Raw genomic sequence first — 20130 nt, 5'->3', positions numbered from 1 at the left:
AAAAAATGTAAATTAAATAAAGTAATATTTATTTATTTAACAACTGTAAATATAATTAATTACAATGTGGTTTTAAAGAAAAACATATATAATAAACGGTGAAATACTTTCTAAAATATTGAATGAAAAATTTTGATCGTGTGGACGCAGTATCACAAGGCATTCTGTGTATGAATGTATATATGTACCTAAAAATGTGCGCTTGCGTGTTGGGGTTGTTTCTAGGAAAGGCGAATCGGTGAGATTGAACTCTGCTCAGTTAGTTGCCGCATATATAATGAAGTGTTACGTTTCGTTTAACCACCCGTTTTACAAATACGTAACGCGAATTTTATTCATATTAACGTTTCGATTTTTTAATGTTTAACTAATAATTATTATTATTAGTGGATTATTTTGTGGTGAGAAAATAATTATTTTTTTTTACATTTACAAAAAAATAATAATTTGTGTTTTTTTTTGCAATAGTTATTTTGAAAAAAATTGTAAATGAACATATTTATGTTTAATTATATACTATATACATTTATAAAATAATAACGTAATATTAACTCAGAAATTTTATATAAAAATAATGGTAATTTTATTCTATTTTTTTACTAATGCAAAAAATAGAATAAGAGTATATTATTTTGAAAGTGTGGAGGTATAATTGTAATAAGTTTCTTATACCATAAAATTAATGCAAAATTAACTAATTCTGGTATAAGTTTATGTTCCTTAATAACTTCTGTAAAAAAAAAGAAATACCACCATCTGCTAAAGAATCAGTAGAAAAACAATCAAATAATGTTTACAGTTACCAAATACGAGTATATCGTCACTATATAAACTCAATATATAAAAAGAATAAACAAATATTCTATTTTTAAATAGACACTAATCTTTTCGTTAAATTTGAGATAATAATAATAATAATAATAATAATAATAATAATATGAAATTGTTATCACTCTGTTGACCGTAGTGGTAGATTATTAGCATCTTAGTCTTTCATCTAGAAGGTGTTAAGTTCAAATCCCGGTAAGTCCTGTCAATTTATGTAAGCTACAAAATTTTCATATCGTATTCACATGCGAAAGTTTTTAAATTGAACGATGAATTAATTATAAAATATGTTCGTTATACAAGTTATCATTTGTGATCATCATTATAGTTCTGTTGTTAAACAAAACAGCCAGCAGTATCGAAATTAATAGACAAAAGGTTTCAAACTTTATAAGAATAGTTTTATTATTCCTTAGGAGTATATATAAAGATATATATATATATATATAAACCTGTATCTATTAATAGCTAGATAAATGAATTTATAAACAAAATTAATGTACATCTATCTGTTTACTTAATCAGAAAGTTATTTTGTCTGAAGGTAGTGAAAATTTTATATTCTAAAATAAACGTGAATACTCTTAATATTATTAATATGAAAATTTATTAAAATATATAATATTTTAAAAAGGAAAATCAAAGAGGAATTATGATTAGATTCTAGTTAATTTTTCTTTAAAAATCGTAATATACTGTCTGACATATAATTAAAAAATATAAATTGATTCAGAAATACGTAACAGAGGGTTTCTATTTTTCGGAATATAGTCTAAATAACATATTTTAATATGTCGTTAGAATAAATATAGAAACGAATTTGACATCATATTTTTTGTCGTTATCTTAAATTTTTTTTGTATAATAAAGGAAGCCTTGTTAAAATTTCCTATGAAATTGTGCGTGGAGTATGTTCTAAGTTTTACTTAATGAAATATACTCGCTGATAATAGTAATAAAAAGATATAAGTTAAAGAAGTCATAAGTGATATAAGTTAAAACGTCATAATTGCGAATCAAATCCGGCATCTATTAAAATTATATTTAGATAAATAAATAATATTCAGATTTTCTTTTTTTTTATTGTTAAATACGTATTACCTAATACCGTCGGGGAGTTAATTAAAAAAAAAAAAAATATTGTTAATAATCGATTGTCGCCATGTTTTGCAAGTCATAACCGAAATCCTATTCAATTATGGTATTCATACCAAAAAAAGCCGTCGAAGGGTTGTATAACTTTCCCGACTCTGCTCCTGACAGACTTTTTTATCTCAAATGCCAAAAACTTTTGTTTCAAATGCCATAGGGCTTTAGGTAATATTAATTAATATTTAATTATGCAATATTTATTGTAAAATTGTGAAAAAGGTCAAAACATTCAGGTAAAAAAATTTGGCTCCAATTTGACTCCATCAAGTTAAATGATGTTTAACTTAAAATTTATGCAGTATTATATAAAAATAAAAGTATATTTGCTACAAAAAAATCAAAATTTTAGTAAAAAAATTTGAATCTTATTTGTCCCCATTACTTCATCTAAAATTTTAAATAACAATCACAATTTTTCAACTAGAAAAACAAATAGGAGTCATGATTATAAAAAAATTGTAATTTTTGAACATTTTTAAATCGGATTCCATGGAACCTCCTTTTGTAAAATGTTACCATGTCGTCACATTAATACTAGATACAGTTGCGTTTTCAATCTTGAAAATAAAAGATAAAAAAATTAATTATGGGTACTATTTAGCCCCTTTGTTTCATTGGGCTTAAAATTTTATTTATTGAACTAATTATTTACACCAAGTTGGCACAATTTTGGTGCAAGTTATTCAACGAAACTAAATAAATTATAGTTTAATAAAAAAGTAACATGGTTATTGAGATATCTCTTTATACGATGGAATAGAAATCAACACATAGCTGGGATATATGTAGCTAAATATTTGTACCAAATTTCAATCTTTTTGATCAATGAGTTTCTGCGATATAAGGAAAAGCTGATTAAAAATAATATTGAATTTCCTCCATCCCTTAATCTGACCGATTTAAAACTTTGAAATTTAAAAACGTAATAAGACATTTTATCGTACTAAAACTCATTTTCTACTACAACTGTAGAAATATTAGTAATTTAAAATGGCCAAAATTATCCCTTTTTTTGTAATTTTATCCAAAATTTAATGCTATTAATGCTCCATAAATAAAAATTCCGGAAATATTAATCAAAATACGGGCCAACGTCGGAAAGATGTTTTACCTTCCGGATAATTTCTGTAATTTTTTTTGTTTTTTTGGACTAATGGTTCTTGAAACATTGTCATTTACAAACACCCCGATATCAAAGTTTTGACGAATCGCTTTATAGTTATGTTGCACCAGCAATTGATTTATAAACGGAAAAGTAAAAATTACGGATAATAATAATTCTCCATTCAAAAATATTATTATAAACATCAGGATTAAGTATTAAGGGTTGTTCCTACTACAAAACAAATTAAAACATCCGATGTTGACACCACATAACTTCTTTGTATGCCTATTAAATTATACATACACAAGTTTTTAAAATGAAAAGTACATAAAATTTTATTTCATTAATAACTTTCTTCTAGTTTTTCTTCTTTTTTTTATTGCTGTTACTGAATTATTATTTATTGTAAACATTTTTTACAATCAGCGGTTAATAATTATTAATAAATCAATATATTTAAATAAAGAAAAAAGAAATTTAAAAAGAACAGGAGATGAAGTTGGATTTTAATCGATGTGCCTTCCCAATGAAAATAAGTACCACTACGATATATCGTTGAATAGCTCTCAATGAGGGCAGGGCATACTACTGCAGTTAAGAAAAAGTTCAAAATCCAAATTCTTTGAATTTTAGGCTTTTTTTGGACACGTTTGGTTCAGTCGATTGTAATCAAAAGGGGAGGTGCACAACTAGATGTTACAACAGTCCTAAATAAAAAATTTCAACATCCTGCAACTAATCGTTTTTGAGTTACGCGAGACACATACGTATACACAGGTACGTACAGACATCACGCCGAAACTAGTAAAATGGATTCAGGGATGGTCAAAATGGATGTTTCCGTTGAAATCTGAAAACCAAAATTTTTCGCGATCGTATAGTGATCGCGAAAATATAGTGATCGTATAGTGATCGCGTTCCTTTACTTCATATAAGGAAGTAAAAAATGATGATAAACATAATTACGTATTTACGTTCCTTGAATATCATATATAAAGTAGACTGAAAATCAAAAAAATTAAGTAAAAATTAAAAATTCAATTAATAGAATTTTGATGTTAAAAATAACAAATTAGAATAGTAAGATAAAAATACAATAAAGAATAATATTTTCATGAAGGTTTTTCCTACTGTACCTTTCTTTACTGAATTTAAACGAAAAAATAAAATCACACATTGTTTTTATGAATAAATTAAACAGTCTTATAACGCTGATTTTCGAAGTCGAGTGTTCTAAAATTTGAGCCCTTGTAAATTCAGTTGCTTTTAATGGATTTGAATGCTAGACTTTGGATAGACGTTGATCTTATGAATAAATTGAAAATCTCATAATGAGGTAAATATTTTATAATTAATTTCGCAATCATAACATAAATTCATTACTTCTAAGAATGACTTTTTGAAATTTCATTATATTGCTATTACTTACTAATAATCTTCCTCCTAGAACACTAATTCTAAAGATGCCATGTTCGTTTAAAATTAGTGTTAATTTCAAACACCCTTCAAACACAGTTATATTTATAAAATTCATTAAAAATATATTTATGCTTTCTAAAAAATAAGATGAAATCCGGTTAATATGTCTACGAATAATAAGAAATATTCTGTAGCTAGATCTCTTCTCATAAAATACCTGTTTCATAAAATCACCGTTGTGTAAGATATTCTAAGTAAGGTCATCAATGTTTAAAATAAAACGTTTGAGCTAATGGTCAGAAAGCTTATAAAATTTTTCTCAGTTTAATTTCTTAAAAGAAAATAGATTCAAATACATTACTTTGATCGAAGTTAGTTGTGGGAATAATACATCATTGTATTCACGGTTTTATAATTCCATTATTAAGAGGGATTTCTCAGAATCATTCATCTAAGAGAAAACTTTTAAAGCCTAAAAATCTAAATCTTAGAGAATTAAGATTAAGATCTAAAAAATATTCAACAATTTTTGTGTGAAAAACTTTTATTAAAACAGTGGCTGGGGCTTTATCCCTTTTGAAATAGAAAATCCTTTTTTCAACAAGTATTGTAAGTGAATGTTACCTTCGAATTTTAATGCCTGCCTACATTTGACTACTTGCGGAAGATTTTTGAATGTAGAGTTATTTAACTAACAATTTACGAATTAATTTTTTTAAGAAATTACGTTATCCTTATATTTGATTTGAGAGATTCTCAAACATATTTCATACTTAAAAATATATTTGATAATTAAATTTGAGAAATTCCCTTATATTTTCTTGCTAGCAATGGATATTAACGAGACCATTACTAAAAAAATAATAATAAATACGATATTTGTAAATTTTCCTAAAATTACGATCTGGTTAAAATTATTTCAAATTTTGATACAAGGATACATCCCTATCTTTTGTTTTGGATCGTGCAGAGAAATCTGTCTTGCCTTTGGAAGACAAGAAGTAGTTTGAGGCTAAGTTGCACTTATGACATTTTGTCGTTATCAGCTCCACGATACAGTCTTCTAAATGTAGTTCTATAATCAAGTTCTAATTAACAACCCATTTTAATTTAGCGATACAAGCGGTAACAAACTATAGATAGATTCGATTCATGGACATAAAAACTGGTCTCATGTAGTGGTAGCTATTCTACAAAGTTGCAAAGACATCTCCACTTCCTCTAAGTTATATAAATTAATCAGAAAATTGCTTATCTTAAAGAGAAAGATAAGAAATTTTATTTTATGCTTAAAGAGAAATATAGACAATATTATAATATTTTATTATTAATTTTTAATTAAAATACAAATTAAATATTTTATTTTTATTTTAATTAATTATTTTATTTTTAATTTTAAGTTTGATATATATTACCCAAGTTTTTAAAATTGAAACTACATTTGGTTTTGTATTTTGTAAGAAAAAAGTATAACCAGACCTGTCAAAAGTAACGTTTTGGGCCCGAACCCCACTGGGGTTCGGGATTTTTTTTCACTAAAAAATTCATTTATCATTATCGAAAACTTTTCCTGGCTATTTAATTTCAGTCTACTCCCATAAATCTATGAAGCTAAATGTAAATAAACTTAGTAATCTCATAATATAAAGATAATGTTGAACTACCAGGAATATAATAAATAAAAGGCGTGTTGAAGTAAATTCTTACAAGATTCTAGAAAGAGATTCAGCATTCAACTCTAATAAAAAAAAAATAATTCTCCAGTCATTTCAGATAAATTTAAAGAGATTTATAACGTTTTTGTAATTTTAGAAGAAACAATTAAAATAGCACCTATATTATAATACAGTTGTATACTCCTTAAGACGATTAATTTGATTAAGGCTTTTAAAAATATCCATCCACATTGTTTCTTTACGAAATAAGAGTTCATGCAGAAGTGTTTTTCAATTATTAAGAGAATAATAACAAAAACCAATTAAAAAATGCGCATACTTAACTGACTGAGAAAAACTGACAACCCTTCCATTAGAAAACAAATCCAAATTAAAACTATCACAAAATTTAATAATAAAATTTATGTGTTGTGGCAGATACCTAATCGGTATGCGTGGATGATTTAATAAATACGACAGATACCGATTTCATTTTTTTTTTCCACTGACGCTTTATCTGGTCAATCACGGGCTCGATTATTACTTAGAGAATAGTTACTATTATGAATTGTTAGGTATGTCTACCTATTTGTTTTGATGGTTAATTAATACTGTAACTGATATTGTGCTATATATAGTAGCACAAGCTAAACGGTCAAAATAAATGGAATGAAGTGATCATCGGCTTTGAACAGGTGTAACATTAAAAAATATATCTCATATATATGAATAATACACATATATATCACATAGGAAAACTATATATATACATATATTACACATTATATATGTCTGAATAATCGGATGACAATCAGATAGTTCGTCCTTCCGACGATTCGCTATCAGTCAGGCAGTTTGTTATCCCTTTCCTCGCATTACGTACTCATGACATATTTACAAGATATTCGGTAAATCTGGTTATCATGATATCGATTTAAACTTCAGCTTGAATTTCCCAAAAAAATTTCATCAAGCTACTCTCCCATTTTTGAAAGAATAAGGATGTCAGACAGGCATAAAACCGAGAGTACGTATCGTTTAAACATCTAATATAAATTATTATAAAATGTATAAAATATACATCATTACTATCCACTTCTAATTAATGTTTACGTTGGACAAGAATCAGCAATTACCTAAGAGATCGCCGTTGTATTTAGGTCGCTGGGATTCAATAAATACTAATGTTTAGGCATAATCGGCATGAATATGCACAAGACAAAATGTAAAATTATAATCGGGGTAATAATATGCATGGAAACAATTCATAATAAATCAAAATAATGTTATAAAAAGTAATAACCGGTACTGCGGAAAAAAGGGACTTTCTTTATATTATTAATAAATCTATCACGAGGAATGTTAATTCAGTGAAAAAAAGTTAATGGTAATAATAATGTAAAAAATATTAAAACTTTAAGTAATTATTTTAATGAACAAAAAAAAAACAATATCGAAACTTTCACATAATATCCATGTTGAACTGAAAGTATAAGAATGTACAAAAAATTTACTTATAAGATATTAAAAAAATGTTCAGAGAAGATAACATTATTTGTTGTAAAACGATTAAATTTATATCTTTTGTTGTTACTACGAAAATCTTTACCCAGTAAGTGATAAATATCGATCCGTAGCTACGTGATGTTCATTGTCCCTCGTGCATTAAATTCACTCTAATAAAAAAATAATTTTTTCTTTTAATACATATTACTAAAATTATTATGAATGTTGTAATACGTAAACAGATAAACACAATATGTCGTCATTATTCGTTTGACATATTACTAATTATGAAACAACTGATAAGCTGCGCAAAATTTAAATTGCAGTTATTATAGCCAAGAGATTAAGATAAAATAATTGCAATGTACTCCAAATTCATCTATCATTAAATAAAAATCTCATTGAAATAAAAACGGAAGAATTTACTAAAGATTTTTTTGCTCAATAACAATTATAATTACAATCGGCTTTCCTGCGGAGCCATAAGTAAGTTTCCTGACAAAAGCACGTAAGAAGAAGGTCCTTAAGGAACCCCCAAAATAAATAATACACAATAAACAGTTGTATGCAAACTTAAAGTCAAATATGAAATGTCAAGCTCAGTCATAAATCACAAACCAATAATTTCAGCACCATATAGTCCAAAAAACAAATATTAATAACGAATAAAAAAGAAAAAGAAAGAGAAGTAACAAGAAATTAGATACGACGAAATTAGATACCATTAAACTTGACTGTGTTAGATTCCAAACTGTTACGCAGACTCTAAGTCGAGTAATGGCTTCGTTTCAACCGTCGGACGTCTCTGCTGTTATCGAGTAGACTAATTGCAAAGTAGTTTACATGATTCTCAAGCCTCCGCAGGTATTTGACACAATCTTACGAACCGACGGGAGCCCCAGATAATCGTGAATCTCATCATTCCGCGTGAACCACGAAGCTTCGGCAATTACCCTCGCTACTTTGTTCTGAAATCGTTGAATAATTTCCACATTACTAGTACTAGCCGTTCCCTACAATTCCACACCGTACGTCCAGATTGGGCGCAGGATAGTCTTGTAAATTAAGATCTTGTTTGACAACGTAAGGCCTGAGTTCCTCCGTAGCAGCCAATGAAGTTCCTTGTACCTTGTGTTAAGCTGTTTCCTCTTCATCCTCACGTGACACTTCCAGGTCAAACGCCGATTCAGGTGAAGTACCAGATACCGCACAGTCTCCGTTTGCGGGATCAATACACCATCGAAGTACACACCGGGACAGTCACCTCTCCGCATGGCAAATGTGACGGCCTCAACTTAGCCTGATTAACCCTTAATCCTCCACTTTTTCTGCCACACGCACACACGATCTAGCGCCATTTGTAGGATCTGCGAGGCTAGGCCAGGGTTTTCGTTAACGGCCAGGATAGCAGTGTCATCAGCAAACGTGGCGATGATGAAATCACCCAGGACCGGAATGTCCGCAGCGAATATGGAATACAACACAGGGCCCAGCACAGAGCCTGAGGGACACCCGATCCAATCTCAAAGAACCTTGAAAACTCGACATCTCACCTGAGCAAAACGCCCCTCTAGATAATTCGGCAAGACTAGGAAGTAGGGTTGAGGAAGTTGTAGCTTTAACTTGTCTAGTAAGCCAGGTACCATACCTTATCAAAGGCCTGTTGGATGTCTAAGAACGCCGCCGAACAGAATTTCTGCTCCTCCAGACACCCACTGATGACTCTGATGACTCTATGGGATTGTTCGATCGTGGAATGGCCACACCTGAACCCAAACTGATGGTCCAGAATTATCCCCTTACTCTCCAACACTGGCCTAAGCCTGTGCAGTAGTAGAATTTAGATAAGACCGGTAACAGGCTGATTGGTCTGTAAGAAGAAACTTCCTGTTCAGGCTTCCCTGGCTTCAAAATCATCGCCACCTGCGACACCTTCCATTCCGCTGGGAAGTAAGACGTCCGCAAAACAGCGTTAAACAAATTCCTGATGTACTCGATGCCTTTAAGGGGTAGCATGACAAGCATTTTGTGCGTCACTAACTCAAAGCCTGGGGCCTTCCTTAATCGTCTTCCTTGGTTGACTAATTTCACTATCTCCCTTGCAGAGATCGGTTTAATCGGGAAGCTGATTGGCATTGGGCTCTCAAGGAAGTCGTTAACATCCACAACACCGGGGCCATCAGCATCGTGGGGTCGGAACGTTACCTCTAGGTGTGAAGCAAACAGATCGGCCTTTTCTCTGTCAGTCCTCGCCCACGATCCAGTACGCCTCTGTAAGGCGGGGAGCGTTCCTGATGATCGTTGAAGTCCTTTTGTAGCCTTTTATAAGGAGCATTCAATCATCAGCATTCAAATTCCCAAATCTTTCTAATTCAGATCTAGTAAAGATTTGAATTAAAAAAAGATCATTGAAAAGTAAGATTAAAATCTGTCTTCAAAATGCTCATTAAAATGTAAAATAATAATAATAATTCTTCATATTTCTACTTTTAAAATCGGCGCCAATTAACAAATATATAAAAAACTATCGTAAACTTACTATACTCATTACCATTAACATAGGTGGGTTACGCGCGCCGCATACAGTCCCCGCCGTAGGAATTTAGTTCATATACGAGTACATATATGCTCTCTCACACACAGGCTGTGTAAAACAGTAGCGTTTGCTCACTGTTTATAAGAGCAGTGTTTTGCTAAGCGAGTAATTTCTATACAGTCATAGCGTACACATACATTGCACAATGAAAGCACGGCACTGTTTTTGGGGTAACTTGTACACTTGTAACTTGTCACGCGGAGTAGGAGAGTTGAGTCATAGTGGGAATGACAAGGTAAATAGATGCTACCGACAGGCGGTGGGGAAAACCGCCAATATAAATGGTAATGAGTATAATCCCTAATCTGGCATCAAGCTCAGTAGGAAAAAATTTAATTGTTTTTTTATTACTTATTCTGAAATTAATTTTATTTTTTTAATTTGTTTTATTTAAGATATTCTAATTAAAGCAGAAAATTAAACTATGAGGAGTGATATTTGTCTAAATTAATATATAAGAGATGCAGTGAAATAACGTTAAACTTTCATTTGTCGTCCAGAATGCGGGAGCAAACAATCTGGGTAAAAATATTGAAACAAATGACGATATTGTTTCCTGATGAGTTACGGCGCTAACAAAAGAGAGATAATTTTTATATTATCGGGGAGATGAAAAGCAATATTTTAGACAGCGATCAGAGTAGAAACTAACCAGTTCACCACATATAAATGGCCTCCGAAATTTATAATATAATTATATAATAAATTGAAATATAATTTTATTAAATTAAATTATAAATATAATTAATATAATTCATAATAAGGGGTGGTTTGGAATTTGAATTAATTTTGTCAATTCTTGTATGAATTGAAGCAATTCATCAGTTCTCTGAAAGGTTTCAGATTTTATAATCATTCCATCCATATATTAAACTCAATTATTCTCTACTAATTTTCTTGTAGTTTCGGATAAATATTTTGATTGTCTGACGTGTGATTGATGATATATACGACGTGATTTCAGATCATATAACAATTCGATACTAAGTAATTCAACCATATGAACGACCGTACTTTTCACGCACGGACTTATAACGAGTTCTCGTCAGAAAAAAGACTGGAAACTAAGACTGGAAAACTGGATACTACAGGGTTGCCGTTGACTAGTACCTTGTTTACGATAATCAGTAAACTGATATTAGCCATTCCAGGAGAAATGAGAAAAGCTGTTTACGTCTATGATCTGGCAATCGTATATACCAGTTACAATACAGTTTAGGTGAAGTATAAATTGCAACGAGAGATGAATGGCCTTAACGAAGTTGCAAGGAACAATGGTTTCAAATTTTCAGAAGAGAAAACGTGGTGTGTACACTTCTGTAAGATGAGAATTCTTCACCGTAGTCCTGTTTTGACCATCGATGATCACCCAATACAGCCTTCTATTGTATTGAATGACAATAAAATAGGACTTGAATGTTAGATGCAGAAAGCCCTAAACACTATTAATTGGTGCTCAGATAAGGGAATAATTATTACTGCGGCTGTATAAAACATTGGTTCAATCGAAGCTGATTGAAATGCATTTTATATTCATCCGCTAGAAAATCACATCTACAAAAGTTTGACGTAATATATACAACGGAATCAGATGTGCCTCATGCGCTTTCCGTTCAAGCCCGGTGACTAGTATAATGTTTGAAGCCGGCATAGTGTCACTACAGTATAGACGAGAAATCTTAGTATTAAGATTTCCCTTTTTTTAATGTCCTTTCCTACCGATATAAACTATACAATTTTAATAATAATTCTTTGGCTGCTTTATATGAATACCGTGCTACCTATTTCAGACCAGCCGGCGATATCGTGAGTTAGTAACAAAACACGAAATTGCTTTGCCGATAATCATTAATAACAATGAGGGATATAAGAAAATTTTTCATAGATGGTTCTAAAACTGAAATAGTGTTGGATGACCTATATATATATATATATATATATATATATAAATGGAAAAGCTCATTCGTGAAAAATGCCAGATGTGGCAAGTGTTTACACGGCAGAGCTCATTGCTATACAGCAAGCTCTTCACTACACAGAAATTTCTTATATATTTTGACGTTTTAAGAGCATTAACTGCTATTCGAAATAAGAACACTGAGGATGTCCTTATAGCAAATATCCTGTCCATTATACACGTATTAAACTGAATGAGACAGGGATAGGTATTTGTATGGATTCCAGGACATGCTTGTATCTCTGAAAATGAAAGTGCAGACGAAGCTGTTAGAACGGCAATATTTTGTGAGAACATGGAAGTGATTCATATTCGAGTAACAGAGGTTAAAAATTATTTTAATGACTATCAGAACTACGTAGAATAATGGAAGGGTAAAATTAAACATGAAATTGAATGAAATTAAAATTACTATAATAAACTGAAGAGCGACGCGAAGCTGAGTTGCTGAGATCAAATGGCGTTGACCAGATTCGGAATCGGTCATACGCGAGTAACAAATTCATATTTTTTGTAATTTAATCAGAGAAAACAGACCAATGTATGTGACAAACCGCTTACTACTGTTAAGCATCTACTGAAAGAATGTACAATATATGTAAACCTCAGAAACAGACACGGATTAACAAATAATTTCGCTGCTGAATTCGAAAATAGCAAAGAAGAAATAGTAGTTGCTTATCTACATGCCAGCTAATTACTAGCCCCCATGTTTGTAGTAAGCCTTGACGAAAGTCAGTGTAAGTTGATTGAGAATTCTGGTGAGGGGCTTTTGCACCTGATTATTGGGTACTCATAGTTTACATGGTGTTGTCTAAACGTTTTTGTGTATTTTATTTGAAAGAATGTTTAACCTTTGTGTTTTATGTAAATATCAGGGCCCTTTAAATATGTGTTATGTTTCTGTTTTATTTAAATATCTTGATGTTAAGGATATGTTTGTGTTTTAAAAAAATGTAAGGGCACTAAACACCTTTACATTTGACGATCCTACTGGTGATTTTATTCTCTTTTTAGAGACTACGAAGAGGGCTAATGGCCTTAGACGTCGAAGTCCATGTAATTCAACAAAAATTAAAAAAAAAATTAAGTAATTAACAATAAGAAAAAAAATTAAAAATAACTCCCGCTCTTCAGTGGAGACCATAATCGTTGTAAATTTTTCTGCTTACTAGAAAGACCAGCTCAAATTACAGAAAGAAAATTGCTACGTCTGTATCAGAGGAACACTCTCAAAAAAAAAAAAATAAAGAAAAAAGAAAATAATAGCAATAATTAATGGAACAATTTTGCCTCTTGAGAATCTCCTTTTTTAAAAAATAAAAATTTTTGAAAAATACAGCATACCTTTAAGATTATCAACATAGAAAATAATATAATATAATATATCTAAAACTGATAATTAGGTGTTTTGATGAAATTAGAAAACAAAAACAAAAGTAAAATGGATAAAAAGAAGTTCGTGAAAAATTCCTTTAAGAAGAACTAAGTCGATGGGTAATGTTACAAGCCAGTCACAGTTAGTTTAATTTTTTACCATGGTTAGAAGGGTAAAAGTTGCTGGTGTAGAGAAATAAAACTTAAGCCCAGACAAAAATAAGAATACATAAAGAAATTAATTGAAGTTCTAGAGTACAGAGAATCAAGTTACTACTGAAAAAATAAGAGCGGAATAAAACGTTATATAAAACAATATCAAACCGGTCAAACGATCAATAACAAAAAAAAAAATTCGGATAATATATACGTATTAGAGTATAATAATGTTTTATTACAAAAATTAGGGATAAATAATTTTGAAATGAAAGGGCGTCTGGATATTAAATTATTAAAAATAAAACAGAGATTGAATAAGTTAAAGTAAATAAGATCTAGATAATTAAAGGTATGTAGGATTTAAGGAGTAGTATTTAAGGAAAGATGAGTGTAGAATAAATAAAAATGAAATAAATAAAATAGATGACTGGGAGTTTAAACGGTTGATGAAAAGGTTTTAGTTAAAAGTTAAGATAAATCTATGTTGAACGAGCTATTCATATACTTTATATCAAATAAGTCTCAACAAAACAAACGGGCAGATAACAGTTTTGCTATTGGCTAAAGTTCTATGCTATTACTTGTTATTTTTGCTGATTTTTTAGAAAGGAATTTGGTTTTTAGTTTTCATTTTATATATATATATATATAAATATACACACATGGAGAAAGAAATTGATAAAGAGAGGGCGCGAGAGGTAGAGAAAACGAGAGAAAGGAGAAGGGATACACACACCAAACTAAAAGATAAACATAGAATTTATGTAAAAAAAAGCGAAAGTATTATTAAAAAAATTTTTATATTTTTAAACTATTTTAACATTGCAGAAATACTTTAACCGATGTATTTTTTTTTTAGAACTGATAATGGTTAAGGTTACTTAACCTGGTTTCACTCATGTATCTCAGCAAATTATCAAATCTCAAATTCTTAAAAATAAAAATTAATCTATTTCTAAATTAAATTTTTAATTGCTTTTTATATTAATAATTTCACTTTACGTTCTAAAGTAAAAAAAAAATTACAGTACACGAGTAATATGTAAAAAAAAAATTGCTTAAAAACAAGTGCACCATTAGACGAAATAAAAAAAAAAATTCTGTCAGAATTAGTAAATTGTATTTTTATGAATTTCATTTTTTTATGTTTTCTTAAAATATTTCTTGAATGAGAATATTTAAAAAAAAACCATTCTCTTTTATACCAAGAGTTCAACTGCAAGGTAAGATGGGTTCATAAAACTCGTATTTATAGCCCTTAGTACAAAAAAAGTAATGTGATATCACGCTCAAGTACTTATAAATTTTCCATTTAAAGAAGGTATAAACATTACAATAAATATATTTAATTTGTTAACGTGCAGATTTGAACTATTCCCATCTGAACTCAAGCAAACAATGTTCTCTGCGTACACTGACTAACCTCTCCAACTGTTTGAATGCCATCAACACCAGTTGCAGCTGTAGGCCTAAAAGATTTTATAGCCTTTAATATCTCCTCTTTTGAAACAAAAGGCGCATTAATAATTCCGTATTATAAGTTCCAATACAGACAACAGCATACATAGGATTTCATCTGAAATACAGAATAAGAATAAGATCTAAATTTCTCGGATAACTCATCTGCGTCAGTAATTAACCTACTGCCCTTTTTTTATTGCCCTTACACCACTGTTTTCGTTTGAGATTATTTAACGTATCTGAACAAGTTTTGTAGGCTTCACTTAAGATTAGCCTTTTAAAGAAAGATAAAAATCTTTCTTTAAAAGTTTTTTGGCTTGTTTACGAAACTCTGAAACTCTATGATAGTGAATATCAAGCTCTTAGTTGAAGACCGACTGCAACCAGGGAACTGCCACCAAGTTTCTGTTCTGAAATATCGACTTGATAAGCTCTGTACCCCACAAAGTAATTAGAAGGTACAGAACTATCGTTCAAGGAAGATTCAGTGACAGGAATGTTGTCAAAAGCCCTATTCTTTACCGATGCAACAAATTAATCTGACAGTGTGAAGTCTTCTTACGTTCTGAATTATTATGCGGAGGGATTTATAAGTCATTAATTAATCCAGAAATCTCCACCTCCTCACGTTTCTTAGCTTTACTTGCAGCACAAAACACCTGGTTAGGTTAAAACGAGCCCAACATCGAAGGATCAAAACGAATCAGAAAATTTATCAATCTAATTTATCCTCCTCTATATGGAATGAGCTGTAATCTGGACTATTAACAAATAGTTCATTTCGAACACTTGATACCTTTAATTGAAGTAACAATAATCTTTTCAACGTCATTATCAGTAGGGTTAACCTAATGGTAAATAAGGTTTTTATTTTATGCTTTATCAATTTTAGATTTTTTCACAACTTCCATCCTTATACCACCAATTAAACCTACCACCCTTACAAACAGCCTTTTTTTTTTTATTAATTTTCCTTTTTTTCCGAGCCTTACTATGTGATTTAATTTCTCATCCACTTCCACACCATCATTCCCCTCCTTCCAGCTATAATTAATAGATGAAACCAATATACTCCCTCAGACTCATTGACATATTCTGTCTTTTGTTCAATCCATCGACACTTCGGTCAATTATGATACCTTTCTTATTAATCAAATTTCTACTATTTTTAAACGATTTTCTTAATAATGTCCTAATCGTCATTTGATAGTAGTTTAAATTGTCATTATTCGTTTTTGTTCCCAGAGAATCATTACGCCGGCTAGTTATAGTACGTTAACAATGTCTGATAATCTATTTAAGCATTTTAACCAGATACGTTGTCAAGAAATAAAGATTATGTAATTTTGCATTACAGACTTCTTTGAACAAAATTCAACATCTAGATCCTTTGTCTGAATGTTTCCGGCAAAGGCCAAGACTTAGCAAAATTATTCTTAAACAAAAAAAATGATGAGCGGAAGCAAGTTCACAGGTGTACTTACATTACATTATTACTTAAGGAGCCCTAATAACCCAACAACCAACTGCATTAATATCATCCTTGGGTAACTTGGAAAAATTAATATAGATATCTATATTTCTCACCATCAGTATAAAAATCAGATTCAATCAGTTCACGAAAAGCACAAGAAGAGAGATAGTCCGTTTTTACTTCTCAACAAAGTTCTTGTCACACGCATCAAATCCTTTGTGGGATCTCGGCTCCCAAGTTTTGTCAGCAAACACTAGACCTACATTAAAAATTCATACTTTGAGTAGTCATCTAATAAAAAACAAAAATCATGCAAAGTATCCTTTGAATAAATAAATAACAGTAACAATATTAACAATATATATATATATATATATTTTTTATTGAAAGGAGTGGGAGGGGGTGGAAATATATTTTCTACAATGTGCCAGGCTCCCACTGGTGATGTTATCAAACCGCCATTAGAAGACTACCGGTTAAAACCACCTCCCTTTCTATCAGGACTCGACCCGGAACCGTTTTAAACGTTATTTCAGGCCTAGTCCTCCTATCCTAACATGAGAAGGCCGCTCCTAGTTTTCACCTGGCTCAGAACTATCCAGGTCGCCCTTCTGGTCCTGACAATGCCACCCGACGAATCCGGTCACACTCTACCAGCTGTTCAGATCCCGGGACATCATCGCGACAACACTGTGGGAGCTCAGTGCTCCGAGATCAGTCTATAGTGTCCCTCCTCGATCTGCCACCTACCGAGCACATTTGAAAAAGATGTGCTCGGCGTCGTCCCGTATATCAGGGAAATAGCGGTAGTCGGGGAACGGCGCTTTCCCTATGGTATGGAGATAAGCGCAGAAATACCCTTAACCAGTTAAAAACCGGGATACATAGTACTGCACGTCCCTATACCACCGCTCGGTCCACGGTCTGATCAGGGATGCCGCCTCTTCTGCATCTCCAGCCTCACCAAGCCGTCGTAGACAGCGTTACAAAGGTCGGTTCCAAGAATCGACCCCTGCGCCGCTACCCATGTGATCGCCATCCTACGTCAGCCTGCCGTGTTCTCGTAGATATGCGTCCACCATTCTTAGGAGGAATCGAGGTAGATGGAACTAATGCTTCAAAACCGGAAGCATATCGCTCCACCGTGCAAAGTTGAACCCGTTTTTCACGTCCAACATAACGAGAAGGACCATACGGCGCGAAAAGTGATTGCGGTACTCTGGTCACCATAGGCTTCAACCACCTTTCAAACAGCATCAGGGTTAACCGACCCTGTCGAAAACCGTACTTATTGGGCAACAGACCTATCACATCATCGCTAAGAGTTTTTCCCTTAAGAGCTTCTCCAGTACCTTCCCATCCGTGTCAAGCATACACAATGGGTGGTAACTCCGGGTCTCCTTTGCCCTTGGGGATCAGCACAAAACACACGGTCTTTCATCTGGCGCTGAAGGCCCCAACTTTCAGACATCCATTGTACATTACATGTCTAAAATCAGATGGGGCCTACAGCGCTCCATCAGCTTGAGGACTTCGCACAGTATGACATCATGACCAGGGGCTTTTCTGACCTTCAGAAAACGTAGGACTCCTTCCAGCTCTTCTATCGAGAAGAGCAGGAAGTCACCCACGTCGCCGAAGTCATGCTCGGCACTATTCGAATGGACCGGGAACTGCTCTAGCCTCGTCTAGTGGTGCTGGTGATCGCGATTATTATCTTGTTATCTAGTCTCCAAGGTCTGCGTCCATGGTCTCCAACAGTCCTCACCAGCAGCGTGCCTTGCTCACGTTGATGGCCCGACGGAGCCGCTTCTTCGCCGTCTTTTGTTCAGCTGATCTGGCGTTCGCATTCATGCGATTCCTTGCACGTTGCGCTGCTGATTCTCAGCCGGACACTCTCAGCGCAACCAATCTCCGGTGTCCACCACTACACAGTCCTTCCGGTGCCTCGGCTTCCTGTAGAGAATGAAGGCGTCGCATGCAGAAGCGATCAGCCGATCAGCCGCCTGGTCAAAGCAACCACGGCTTCAGCGCTGCGCCCCCCCCCCACGGCTGTGATGTTCCCAGGGGCTACCGCCCAGGTATCCCCTGAGGAGCTCCTCAGGCCTGAGGAGCCTGAGATCTCCTCAGGGGCTACCGCCCTTGAGGAGATCTTTTCTATGAATCTCTTTTCATCGATTTTATTGATATTGTATTTTTTCACCAGCCATGGGAAGATAATAGTAATAATAATACGCAGAGAGTAGGTAATATTTTTTGACATGAAAATTATATTATAAAATATACTGTTAATGGCTAAACATACATTTCTACGGACAGAAAAAAAATCACAGGTTTCTGTGTTTGTACTTTTAATTATTATTAAAAGTTAGTAAATAATTACTTTTAAAAAAGTTCTTTCTCCTAAAAATAACTTAAAAAAACGTGAATGATTTCTTGTCGGTTTACATTTCTTTGATTTCTAAAACCGGAATCCGTATGAAATTAAACCTAATTGATTAATATGTACTTTATTTTAAGCGTTATGTAAACATGCAATAATTAAGTAGCCCGCTGAAAAATTTTCTGACGTCAGTATTTTTTTACTTTTCATTTTTATCATAGAAAGTTTATAGACTCATCTTCTTAAAATTTACACAACATGACGTTTAATTGAGTAGAATTATTTTAATATCAAATTAGAATAATGATGACTATCTGGGAAATATATTAGTGTTCGTAATTCCAGAAAAAAAAATAAAGTAAAGAAAAATCACAAAATAGAATTAAACATTCTTTTTTTCTTAAATACGAGCTTATTTTAACTCAGAGTTATTTATTCCTTTCTAACATACTTAATATAAACTTTTTTTTTAACAAAAAAAAAAAAAAAAAAAAAAAACAAAATCAAATCGTACTGTTTTGCTTTGAAGCGCCTTAGTAAAATGCTAAACTTGACATCATTATTAAATATTTATTACGCTTACGTGTATTTTTGTATGAAGTACAACATCGTTTCTCGGGTTTCCCTTAAAAAAGTCACGCGTTTTCAAGATATGAAAATGGGTTGTCAGATCATGAATGGCGCCTATAAATATGAATCGTAGAAATATTTTTAGAAAATTAAAATTTCTTTCCTAAAAAGGCTTGTCAGTTATTCATAAAAAAAATAAGAATACTCATCTCCATCAATATTAAACCAGACAGCAGAACTTTTTTTTTTGTAACTCAACACAATACTTCGAATTAGAAAAAGATCCTTATTATTCTTCCGTTGCCATTTTTAATAAATTACTGAACATTTTAATAATTTTGCTGCCTATTTATTAATTAAAAAAAAACACAATTAAGAGATTTTATTTTACAAAAGTATTATTTATTTTTAGATAATATTAATTTTTTAAAAATCTGAATTTTCTTTATCCCGTTCACGTGTACAAAAATTTAAACTCAAATTAATTT

The 20130-nt window shown here is 31.9% G+C and overlaps 1 protein-coding gene across 1 annotated transcript in view; it reads left to right on the top strand.

Annotated features, from left to right (window-relative positions):
- Window positions 1–283: 283 nt before the first annotated feature.
- The window catches only part of LOC142326697 (potassium channel, subfamily K, member 13-like), a 373350-nt gene continuing 353503 nt past the window's right edge, over window positions 284–20130 (top strand). Inside the window, exon 1 of the mRNA XM_075369323.1 lies at window positions 284–401. The gene's annotated coding sequence lies outside the window, so the exon portion shown is untranslated. The remainder of the gene's footprint in view (window positions 402–20130) is intronic.

Source organism: Lycorma delicatula, chromosome 6 (genome assembly GCF_047948215.1).
Source record: "Lycorma delicatula isolate Av1 chromosome 6, ASM4794821v1, whole genome shotgun sequence".
Taxonomy (NCBI): Eukaryota; Metazoa; Arthropoda; class Insecta; order Hemiptera; family Fulgoridae; genus Lycorma; species Lycorma delicatula.
This window is presented reverse-complemented; position numbering and strand designations above follow the sequence as displayed.